This window comes from Urocitellus parryii, chromosome 2 (genome assembly GCF_045843805.1).
Source record: "Urocitellus parryii isolate mUroPar1 chromosome 2, mUroPar1.hap1, whole genome shotgun sequence".
In the NCBI taxonomy this organism is placed as follows: Eukaryota; Metazoa; Chordata; class Mammalia; order Rodentia; family Sciuridae; genus Urocitellus; species Urocitellus parryii.
Window position 1 is genome coordinate 914,252 of NC_135532.1, and position 12,850 is coordinate 927,101.

The 12,850-nt window shown below is 61.9% G+C and overlaps 1 protein-coding gene across 10 annotated transcripts in view; it reads right to left on the reverse strand.

Moving 5' to 3' along the window:
* Positions 1 to 12,850, reverse strand: part of Mcf2l (MCF.2 cell line derived transforming sequence like) — a 100,088-nt gene that overhangs the window by 43,468 nt on the left and 43,770 nt on the right. The gene's annotated exons all lie outside the window — the stretch shown is intronic.

The window sequence follows — 12,850 nt, forward strand, 5'->3', positions numbered from 1 at the left end:
CTGTGGGAAGCAGCCATGGGGCACTGAGCTCTCCACGGAGCTCCAGGGCCAAGGGACAACAAGTGAGCACAGTTGTACTCAACACTGGATCACACAGTGGAGTGGACTGGGGGACCGCCTGGCCAGACATTCAGGAACTGTCACCAACGGGGCACAGTCCCACCCACAGAGGAGGAAACCCACTGAATCCAGGAGCTGGCCTTCCTTACACAGCACTCCTGACTGTGAAGAGTGGGCCATGAGATCCCAGGGACAGGACACAGGCCAGGGGGACTGGCCTTCCTTACACAGCACTCCTGACTGTGAAGAGTGGGCCATGAGATCCCAGGGACAGGGCACAGGCCAGGGGGACTGTCCTTCCTTACAGCACTCCTGACTGTGAAGAGTGGGCCGTGAGATCCCAGGGACAGGACACAGGCCAGGGGGACTGTCCTTCCTTACACAGCACTCCTGACTGTGAAGAGTGGGCCATGAGATCCCAGGGGACAGGACACAGGCCAGGGGAACTGGCCTTCCTTACAGCAGCACTCCTGACTGTGAAGAGTGGGCCATGAGATCCCAGGGACAGGGCACAGGCCAGGGGGACTGTCCTTCCTTACACAGCACTCCTGACTGTGAAGAGTGGGCCGTGAGATCCCAGGGACAGGGCACAGGCCAGGGGGACTGGCCTTCCTTACACAGCACTCCTGACTGTGAAGAGTGGGCCATGAGATCCCAGGGACAGGGCACAGGCTGGGGGACTGTCCTTCCTTACACAGCACTCCTGACTGTGAAGAGTGGGGCATGAGATCCCAGGGACAGGGCACAGGCCAGGGGGACTGTCCTTCCTTACACAGCACTCCTGACTGTGAAGAGTGGGCCATGAGATCCCAGGGACAGGGCACAGGCCAGGGGGACTGGCCTTCCTTACACAGCACTCCTGACTGTGAAGAGTGGGCCATGAGATCCCAGGGACAGGGCACAGGCCAGGGGGACTGGCCTTCCTTACAGCACTCCTGACTGTGAAGAGTGGGCCATGAGATCCCAGGGACAGGACACAGGCCAGGGGGACTGGCCTTCCTTACACAGCACTCCTGACTGTGAACAGTGGGCCATGAGATCCTGGGGGACAGGGCACAGGCCAGGGGGACTGTCCTTCCTTACACAGCACTCCTGACTGTGAACAGTGGGCCATGAGATCCTGGGGGACAGGGCACAGGCCAGGGGGACTGTCCTTCCTTACACAGCACTCCTGACTGTGAAGAGTGGGCCATGAGATCCTGGGGGACAGGGCACAGGCCAGGGGGACTGTCCTTCCTTACAGCAGCACTCCTGACTGTGAAGAGTGGGCCGTGAGATCCCAGGGACAGGGCACAGGCCAGGGGGACTGGCCTTCCTTACACAGCACTCCTGACTGTGAAGAGTGGGCCGTGAGATCCCAGGGACAGGGCACAGGCCAGGGGGACTGGCCTTCCTTACAGCACTCCTGACTGTGAAGAGTGGGCCGTGAGATCCTGGGGGACAGGGCACAGGCCAGGGGGACTGGCCTTCCTTACACAGCACTCCTGACTGTGAAGAGTGGGCCATGAGATCCCAGGGACAGGGCACAGGCCAGGGGGACTGGCCTTCCTTACACAGCACTCCTGACTGTGAAGAGTGGGCCATGAGATCCTGGGGGACAGGGCACAGGCCAGGGGGACTGGCCTTCCTTACACAGCACTCCTGACTGTGAAGAGTGGGCCATGAGATCCCAGGGACAGGGCACAGGCCAGGGGGACTGTCCTTCCTTACACAGCACTCCTGACTGTGAAGAGTGGGCCATGAGATCCCAGGGACAGGGCACAGGCCAGGGGGACTGGCCTTCCTTACACAGCACTCCTGACTGTGAAGAGTGGGCCGTGAGATCCCAGGGACAGGGCACAGGCCAGGGGGACTGGCCTTCCTTACACAGCACTCCTGACTGTGAAGAGTGGGCCGTGAGATCCCAGGGACAGGGCACAGGCCAGGGGGACTGGCCTTCCTTACAGCACTCCTGACTGTGAAGAGTGGGCCGTGAGATCCTGGGGGACAGGGCACAGGCCAGGGGGACTGGCCTTCCTTACACAGCACTCCTGACTGTGAAGAGTGGGCCATGAGATCCCAGGGACAGGGCACAGGCCAGGGGGACTGGCCTTCCTTACACAGCACTCCTGACTGTGAAGAGTGGGCCATGAGATCCTGGGGGACAGGGCACAGGCCAGGGGGACTGGCCTTCCTTACACAGCACTCCTGACTGTGAAGAGTGGGCCATGAGATCCCAGGGACAGGGCACAGGCCAGGGGGACTGTCCTTCCTTACACAGCACTCCTGACTGTGAAGAGTGGGCCATGAGATCCCAGGGACAGGGCACAGGCTGGGGGACTGTCCTTCCTTACACAGCACTCCTGACTGTGAAGAGTGGGCCATGAGATCCCAGGGACAGGGCACAGGCCAGGGGGACTGTCCTTCCTTACACAGCACTCCTGACTGTGAAGAGTGGGCCATGAGATCCCAGGGACAGGACACAGGCCAGGGGGACTGTCCTTCCTTACAGCACTCCTGACTGTGAAGAGTGGGCCGTGAGATCCCAGGGACAGGGCACAGGCCAGGGGGACTGTCCTTCCTTACACAGCACTCCTGACTGTGAAGAGTGGGCCATGAGATCCTGGGGGACAAGGCACAGGCCAGGGGGACTGGCCTTCCTTACACAGCACTCCTGACTGTGAAGAGTGGGCCATGAGATCCCAGGGACAGGACACAGGCCAGGAGGACTGTCCTTCCTTACACAGCACTCCTGACTGTGAAGAGTGGGCCATGAGATCCCAGGGACAGGGCACAGGCCAGGGGGACTGTCCTTCCTTACACAGCACTCCTGACTGTGAAGAGTGGGCCATGAGACCCCAGGGGACAGGACACAGGCCAGGGGGACTGTCCTTCCTTACACAGCACTCCTGACTGTGAAGAGTGGGCCATGAGATCCCAGGGACAGGGCACAGGCCAGGGGGACTGGCCTTCCTTACACAGCACTCCTGACTGTGAAGAGTGGGCCATGAGAGCCCAGGGACAGGGCACAGGCCAGGGGGACTGTCCTTCCTTACAGCAGCACTCCTGACTGTGAAGAGTGGGCCATGAGATCCCAGGGACAGGGCACAGGCCAGGGGGACTGTCCTTCCTTTCACAGCACTCCTGACTGTGAAGAGTGGGCCATGAGATCCCAGGGGACAGGGCACAGGCCAGGGGGACTGTCCTTCCTTACACAGCACTCCTGACTGTGAAGAGTGGGCCATGAGATCCCAGGGACAGGGCACAGGCCAGGGGGACTGGCCTTCCTTACACAGCACTCCTGACTGTGAAGAGTGGGGCATGAGATCCCAGGGGACAGGGCACAGGCCAGGGGGACTGGCCTTCCTTACACAGCACTCCTGACTGTGAAGAGTGGGCCATGAGATCCTGGGGGACAGGACACACGCCAGGGGGACTGGGCCTGTTTGTAGCATGTCCTGCAGCTACCCCAGGAACGAGGGCAGATGCTGGCTCTGAGGGATGCCCACGGAGGGCTGAAGGATGGACATCTCCAGAAGGTGACATAAGGCACCATACATGGGTGTACTGAGGTCTTCACCTTGACCAGCAACTGTGGTAGCTGGTGCAGGGGACGCGGGAGGTGAGGTGGGATTTACCTCCACACCAGCTCTCACCCCCATGGTCAGGAGAAGGCTGGACACTCAATCAGAAGGTGTGTCCACAGCAAGAAGTCAGGTGCACCTTGGGGCCCACACTCTGGATATTCTGAAGCTTGGTGGGTAGGCTAGAGGCAGGACACTTCAGGTTGCCAGAAGGCAGTGGAACAGGCGGGAGCCAGGATGACCCCAGAAAGGTTTGGGAGCACAACCCACATCCTGTTGGGAGCCGGAGTCTGACCCACATCCCACCCTGACTCTTCCACAGGTTGCACACTGCTGTGCATGAGGGGTGTGGGCAGGTGTGTGCACCTGCATGACTGCGTCTGTGTGCAGTGTGCCTGTGTGCACGCACCTACATGTGGGCGTGTGTGCATGCCTGAGCAGGCGTGTGTTTGTGCCTCTGTGCATCATGGTGTGTGTGCGCCTGCACCTCACCCAGAGCCACTTGGAAGGCGGAGGATCGGCTTTTGTGAATGGGGGTTTGGGGTGCTGTGGAAGGGGGTGACCGCTGATGTCACCATCTGCCTCCTGGGCCTCCCACTGAATGTGCCTTCAGGTGATTCATTGTTGTGCCTGTCTCTGATCAGAGTCTCTCTGCAGTGCTCTGAATCAACACTGCCAGGATACGGAGTGTGCCCTAGTGATCCAACCAACATAGTCACAGGATGTATGGCAGCCGCCAGGCTTAGCTGTGCCCTCATGGCGAAGGGCGGCACGGCCTCCTGGGGAAGAGGCGGCCACCACCAGAGGGAACAGGGTCTGGAGACTCCAGGGACTTTCCCTGACCAGGCCTCGGGGTGCTCAGAGGCCTCTGCCCTGAGGATCACCATCAGGTGGAGCCTGGTTGACATCGTGGTGCCTTAAGTCAGGTCATCTGACCACCAGGGGCTGCAGACCAAGGCCGTTCTCCTTGGAGGTCCTTGAAACGTCTAGCTCAGCCCGAATTCCATTACTAACCTCCCAAAAGGTGGGGTGTGTACATGTGAGTGTAAGCAAGCATGAGTGAGTGTGTCAGAGGTGTGTGACAAAGTCTCAGGTGGGTACACCAGCGAAGTCAAGACTCATGCACAGCTTGGCAATGTATCCAGGCCACAGTGTAGGGAACAAAGCTCTCAGGGGCATGGGGACCCTGGTCCACTGTAGAGCACCACACCTGCCCCCTACACCAAGCTCTCAGGGGCACAGGGACCCTGGTCCACTGTAGAGCACCACACCTGCCCCACACCTAGCTCTCAGGGGCACAGGGACCCTGGTCCACTGTAGAGCACCACATCTGCCCCACACCTAGCTCTCAGGGGCACAGGGACCCTGGTCCACTGTAGAGCACCACATCTGCCCCACACCTAGCTCTCAGGGGCACAGGGACCCTGGTCCACTGTGGAGCACCACACCTGCCCACACCTAGCTCTCAGGGGCACAGGGACCCTGGTGCACTGTAGAGCACCACATCTGCCCCACACCTAGCTCTCAGGGGCACAGGGACCCTGGTCCACTGTAGAGCACCACACCTGCCCCACACCTAGCTCTCAGGGGCACGGGGACCCTGGTCCACTGTAGAGCACCACACCTGCCCCACACCTAGCTCTCAGGGGAACGTGGACCCTGGTCCACCTGTAGAGCACCACACCTGCCCACACCTAGCTCTCAGGGGCACAGGGACCCTGGTCCACCTGTAGAGCAACACACCTGCCCACACCTAGCTCTCAGGGGCACAGGGACCCTGGTCCACCTGTAGAGCACCACACCTGCCCACACCTAGCTCTCAAGGGCACGGGGACCCTGGTCCACTGTAGAGCACCACACCTGCCCCACACCTAGCTCTCAAGGGGCACAGGGACCCTGGTCCACTGTAGAGCACCACACCTGCCCCACACCTAGCTCTCAGGGGCACAGGGACCCTGGTCCACCTGTAGAGCACCACACCTGCCCCCACACCTAGCTCTCAGGGGCACAGGGACCCTGGTGCACTGTAGAGCACCACACCTGCCCACACCTAGCTCTCAGGGGCACAGGGACCCTGGTGCACTGTAGAGCACCACACCTGCCCCCACACCTAGCTCTCAGGGGCACAGGGACCCTGGTCCACTGTAGAGCACCACACCTGACCCACACCTAGCTCTCAGGGGAACGTGGACCCTGGTCCACCTGTAGAGCACCACACCTGCCCCACACCTAGCTCTCAAGGGCACGGGGACCCTGGTCCACCTGTAGAGCACCACATCTGCCCCACACCTAGCTCTCAGGGGCACAGGGACCCTGGTCCACCTGTAGAGCACCACACCTGACCCACACCTAGCTCTCAGGGGAACGGGGACCCTGGTCCACTATAGAGCACCACATCTGCCCCACACCTAGCTCTCAGGGGCACAGGGACCCTGGTCCACTGTAGAGCACCACACCTGCCCCACACCTAGCTCTCAGGGGCACAGGGACCCTGGTCCACTGTAGAGCACTACACCTGCCCACACCTAGCTCTCAGGGGCACGGGGACCCTGGTACACCTGTAGAGCACCACACCTGCCCACACCTAGCTCTCAGGGGAATGGGGACCCTGGTGCACTGTAGAGCACCCCACCTGCCCCACACCTAGCTCTCAGGGGCACGGGGACCCTGGTACACCTGTAGAGTAGGACACCTGCCCCACACCTAACTCAGGGGCACAGGGACCCTGGTCCACTGTAGAGCACCACACCTGCCCACACACCTAGCTCTCAGGGGCACAGGGACCCTGGTGCACTGTAGAGCACCACACCTGCCCCACACCTAGCTCTCGGGGCACAGGGACCCTGGTCCACCTGTAGAGCACCACACCTGCCCCATACACCAAGCTCTCAGGGGCATGGGGACCCTGGTCCACTGTAGAGTACCACACCTGACCCACACCTAGCTCTCAGGGGCACAGGGACCCTGGTCCACTGTAGAGCACCACACCTGCCCCACACCTAGCTCTCAGGGGCACAGGGACCCTGGTCCACTGTAGAGCACTACACCTGCCACTCACCTAGCTCTCAGGGGCACAGGGACCCTGGTCCACCTGTAGTGCACCATATCTGCCCCACACCTAGCTCTCAGGGGTACAGGGACCCTGGTCCACTGTAGAGCACCACACCTGCCCACACCTTGCTCTTAGGGGAATGGGGACCCTGGTGCACTGTAGAGCACCACACCTGCCCCACACCTAGCTCTCAGGGGCACGGGGACCCTGGTACACCTGTAGAGTACCACACCTGCCCCACCCCTAACTCTCAGGGGCACAGGGACCCTGGTGCACTGTAGAGCACCACACCAGCCCCACACCTAGCTCTCAGGGGCACAGGAACCCTGGTCCACTGTAGAGCACCACACCTGCCCCACACCTAGCTCTCAGGGGCACAGGAATCCTGGTCCACCTGTGGAGCACCACACCTGCCCCACACCTAGCTCTCAAGGGCACAGGGACCCTGGTCCACCTGTAGAGCACCACACCTGCCCCCTACACCAAGCTCTCAGGGGCACAGGGACCCTGGTCCACCTGTAGAGTACCACACCTGCCCCACACCTAGCTCTCCGGGGCACGGGGACCCTGGTTCACCTGTAGAGTACCACACCTGACCCACACCTAGCTCTCAGGGGCAAGGGGACCCTGGTTCACCTGTAGAGCACCACACCTGCCCCACACCTAGCTCTCCTGGGCACAGGGACCCTGGTCCACTTGTAGAACACCACACTTGCCCCCTACACCAAGCTCTCAGGGGCACAGGGACCCTGGTTCACCTGTAGAGCACCACACCTGCCCACACACCTAGCTCTCAGGGGCACAGGGACCCTGGTCCACTGTGGAGCACCAAACCTGCCCACACCTAGCTCTCAGGGGCACAGGGACCCTGGTCCACTGTAGAGCACTACACCTGCCCCACACCTAGCTCTCCTGGGCACGGGGACCCTGGTCCACTGTAGAGCACTACACCTGCCCCTCACCTAGCTCTCAGGGGCACAGGGACCCTGGTACACCTGTAGTGCACCATATCTGCCCCACACCTAGCTCTCAGGGGTACAGGGACCCTGGTCCACCTGTAGAGCACCACACCTGCCCACACCTAGCTCTCAGGGGCACAGGAACCCTGGTCCACCTGTAGAGCACCACACCTGCCCCATACACCAAGCTCTCAGGGGCACAGGGACCCTGGTCCACCTGTAGAGCACCACACCTGCCCCACACCTAGCTCTCAGGGGCACGGGGACCCTGGTCCACCTGTAGAGTACCACACCTGCCCCACACCTAGCTCTCAGGGGCACGGGGACCCTGGTACACCTGTAGAGCACCACACCTGCCCACACCTAGCTCTCAGGGGCACAGGAACCCTGGTCCACCTGTAGAGCACCACACCTGCCCCATACACCAAGCTCTCAGGGGCACAGGGACCCTGGTCCACCTGTAGAGCACCACACCTGCCCCACACCTAGCTCTCAGGGGCACAGAGACCCTGGTCCACCTGTAGAGCACCACACCTGCCCCCTACACCAAGCTCTCAGGGGCACAGGGACCCTGGTCCACCTGTAGAGCACCACACCTGCCCACACACCTAGATCTCAGTGGCACGGGGACCCTGGTCCACTGTAGAGCACCACACTTGCCCCACACCTAGCTCTCAGGGGCACAGGGACCCTGGTCCACTGTAGAGCACCACACCTGCCCACACCTAGCTCTCAGGGGCACAGGAACCCTGGTCCACTGTAGAGCACCACACCTGCCCACACCTAGCTCTCAGGGACAAGGGGACCCTGGTCCACTGTAGAGCACCACACCTGACCACACATAGCTCTCAGGGGAACGGGGACCCTGGTCCACTGTAGAGCACCACACCTACCCACACACCTAGCTCTCAGGGGCACAGGGACCCTGGTCCACTGTAGAGCACCACACCTGCCCCCACACCTAGCTCTCAGGGGCACAGGGACCCTGGTGCACTGTAGAGCACCACACCTGCCCACACCTAGCTCTCAGGGGCACAGGGACCCTGGTGCACTGTAGAGCACCACACCTGCCCCCACACCTAGCTCTCAGGGGCACAGGGACCCTGGTCCACTGTAGAGCACCACACCTGACCCACACCTAGCTCTCAGGGGAACGTGGACCCTGGTCCACCTGTAGAGCACCACACCTGCCCCACACCTAGCTCTCAAGGGCACGGGGACCCTGGTCCACCTGTAGAGCACCACATCTGCCCCACACCTAGCTCTCAGGGGCACAGGGACCCTGGTCCACCTGTAGAGCACCACACCTGACCCACACCTAGCTCTCAGGGGAACGGGGACCCTGGTCCACTATAGAGCACCACATCTGCCCCACACCTAGCTCTCAGGGGCACAGGGACCCTGGTCCACTGTAGAGCACCACACCTGCCCCACACCTAGCTCTCAGGGGCACAGGGACCCTGGTCCACTGTAGAGCACTACACCTGCCCACACCTAGCTCTCAGGGGCACGGGGACCCTGGTACACCTGTAGAGCACCACACCTGCCCACACCTAGCTCTCAGGGGAATGGGGACCCTGGTGCACTGTAGAGCACCCCACCTGCCCCACACCTAGCTCTCAGGGGCACGGGGACCCTGGTACACCTGTAGAGTAGGACACCTGCCCCACACCTAACTCAGGGGCACAGGGACCCTGGTCCACTGTAGAGCACCACACCTGCCCACACACCTAGCTCTCAGGGGCACAGGGACCCTGGTGCACTGTAGAGCACCACACCTGCCCCACACCTAGCTCTCAGGGGCACAGGGACCCTGGTCCACCTGTAGAGCACCACACCTGCCCCATACACCAAGCTCTCAGGGGCATGGGGACCCTGGTCCACTGTAGAGTACCACACCTGACCCACACCTAGCTCTCAGGGGCACAGGGACCCTGGTCCACTGTAGAGCACCACACCTGCCCCACACCTAGCTCTCAGGGGCACAGGGACCCTGGTCCACTGTAGAGCACTACACCTGCCACTCACCTAGCTCTCAGGGGCACAGGGACCCTGGTCCACCTGTAGTGCACCATATCTGCCCCACACCTAGCTCTCAGGGGTACAGGGACCCTGGTCCACTGTAGAGCACCACACCTGCCCACACCTTGCTCTTAGGGGAATGGGGACCCTGGTGCACTGTAGAGCACCACACCTGCCCCACACCTAGCTCTCAGGGGCACGGGGACCCTGGTACACCTGTAGAGTACCACACCTGCCCCACCCCTAACTCTCAGGGGCACAGGGACCCTGGTGCACTGTAGAGCACCACACCAGCCCCACACCTAGCTCTCAGGGGCACAGGAACCCTGGTCCACTGTAGAGCACCACACCTGCCCCACACCTAGCTCTCAGGGGCACAGGAATCCTGGTCCACCTGTGGAGCACCACACCTGCCCCACACCTAGCTCTCAAGGGCACAGGGACCCTGGTCCACCTGTAGAGCACCACACCTGCCCCCTACACCAAGCTCTCAGGGGCACAGGGACCCTGGTCCACCTGTAGAGTACCACACCTGCCCCACACCTAGCTCTCCGGGGCACGGGGACCCTGGTTCACCTGTAGAGTACCACACCTGACCCACACCTAGCTCTCAGGGGCAAGGGGACCCTGGTTCACCTGTAGAGCACCACACCTGCCCCACACCTAGCTCTCCTGGGCACAGGGACCCTGGTCCACTTGTAGAACACCACACTTGCCCCCTACACCAAGCTCTCAGGGGCACAGGGACCCTGGTTCACCTGTAGAGCACCACACCTGCCCACACACCTAGCTCTCAGGGGCACAGGGACCCTGGTCCACTGTGGAGCACCAAACCTGCCCACACCTAGCTCTCAGGGGCACAGGGACCCTGGTCCACTGTAGAGCACTACACCTGCCCCACACCTAGCTCTCCTGGGCACGGGGACCCTGGTCCACTGTAGAGCACTACACCTGCCCCTCACCTAGCTCTCAGGGGCACAGGGACCCTGGTACACCTGTAGTGCACCATATCTGCCCCACACCTAGCTCTCAGGGGTACAGGGACCCTGGTCCACCTGTAGAGCACCACACCTGCCCACACCTAGCTCTCAGGGGCACAGGAACCCTGGTCCACCTGTAGAGCACCACACCTGCCCCATACACCAAGCTCTCAGGGGCACAGGGACCCTGGTCCACCTGTAGAGCACCACACCTGCCCCACACCTAGCTCTCAGGGGCACGGGGACCCTGGTCCACCTGTAGAGTACCACACCTGCCCCACACCTAGCTCTCAGGGGCACGGGGACCCTGGTACACCTGTAGAGCACCACACCTGCCCACACCTAGCTCTCAGGGGCACAGGAACCCTGGTCCACCTGTAGAGCACCACACCTGCCCCATACACCAAGCTCTCAGGGGCACAGGGACCCTGGTCCACCTGTAGAGCACCACACCTGCCCCACACCTAGCTCTCAGGGGCACAGAGACCCTGGTCCACCTGTAGAGCACCACACCTGCCCCCTACACCAAGCTCTCAGGGGCACAGGGACCCTGGTCCACCTGTAGAGCACCACACCTGCCCACACACCTAGATCTCAGTGGCACGGGGACCCTGGTCCACTGTAGAGCACCACACTTGCCCCACACCTAGCTCTCAGGGGCACAGGGACCCTGGTCCACTGTAGAGCACCACACCTGCCCACACCTAGCTCTCAGGGGCACAGGAACCCTGGTCCACTGTAGAGCACCACACCTGCCCACACCTAGCTCTCAGGGACAAGGGGACCCTGGTCCACTGTAGAGCACCACACCTGACCACACATAGCTCTCAGGGGAACGGGGACCCTGGTCCACTGTAGAGCACCACACCTACCCACACACCTAGCTCTCAGGGGCACAGGGACCCTGGTCCACTGTAGAGCAACACACCTGCCCACACCTAGCTCTCAGGGGAACGGGGACCCTAGTCCACTGTAGAGCACCCCACCTGCCCCATACCTAGCTCTCAGGGGCACAGGGACCCTGGTCCACTGTAGAGCACCCCACCTGCCCCATACCTAGCTCTCAGGGGCACAGGGACCCTGGTGCACTGTAGAGCACTACACCTGCCCACACCTAGCTCTCAGGGGCACAGGGACCCTGGTCCACTGTAGAGCACCACACCTGCCCACACCTAGCTCTCAGGGGAACGGGGACCCTGGTACACTGTAGAGCACCCCACCTGCCCCACACCTAGCTCTCAGGGGCACAGGGACCCTGGTCCACTGTAGAGCACTACACCTGCCCACACCTAGCTCTCAGGGGCACAGGGACCCTGGTCCACTGTAGAGCACCACACCTGCCCACACCTAGCTCTCAGGGGCATGAGGACCCTGGTCCACTGTAGAGCACCACACCTGCCCCACACCTAGCTCTCAGGGGCACAGGGACCCTGGTCCACTGTAGAGCACCACACCTGCCCCACACCTAGCTCTCAGGTGCACAGGGACCCTGGTCCACTGTAGAGCACCACACCTGCCCCACACCTAGCTCTCAGGGGCATGAGGACCCTGGTCCACTGTAGAGCACCACAGCTGCCCCACACCTAGCTCTCAGGGGCATGGAGACCCTGGTCCACCTGTAGAGCACCACACCTGCCCCACACCTAGCTCTTGGGGGCATGAGGACCCTGGTCCACTGTAGAGCACCACAGCTGCCCCACACCTAGCTCTCAGGGGCATGGGGACCCTGGTCCACCTGTAGAGCACCTCACCTGCCCCACACCTAGCTCTCGGGGGCACAGGGATGCTGGTCCACTGTGAGGACAGATCCCGCTGATTCCCGAGCTCCTGGTGACCAGCACCGGACCAAAGGCAGGTACTGTTTTTGGTACCGGGGTCTGAACCCAGGTGCATTACCACCGAGCCACATCCTCAGCCTTTTATTTCTGACTTTGAGACAGGGTCTCACTGAGTTGCTGAGGCTGGCCTTGACCTTGATCCTCCTGCCCCAGCCTGGCCTGGCACCTGGGCTGGGACCACTGACTTCAGAGAAGGCAGAGCAAAGGGTACCCTCTTGCCCAGGGGCTGAGCGCCCCCCAACATCTGCTTCCCAAGGGAGGAGCACATCGTCCTGTCCAGGGGACCCCCATGGTCATCCAGCACGGGGTCCACTGTTCCGACAGGCAACAGTGACGATGTCCACAGTCTGCCTGAGGCCCTGGAGATGCCCATTGC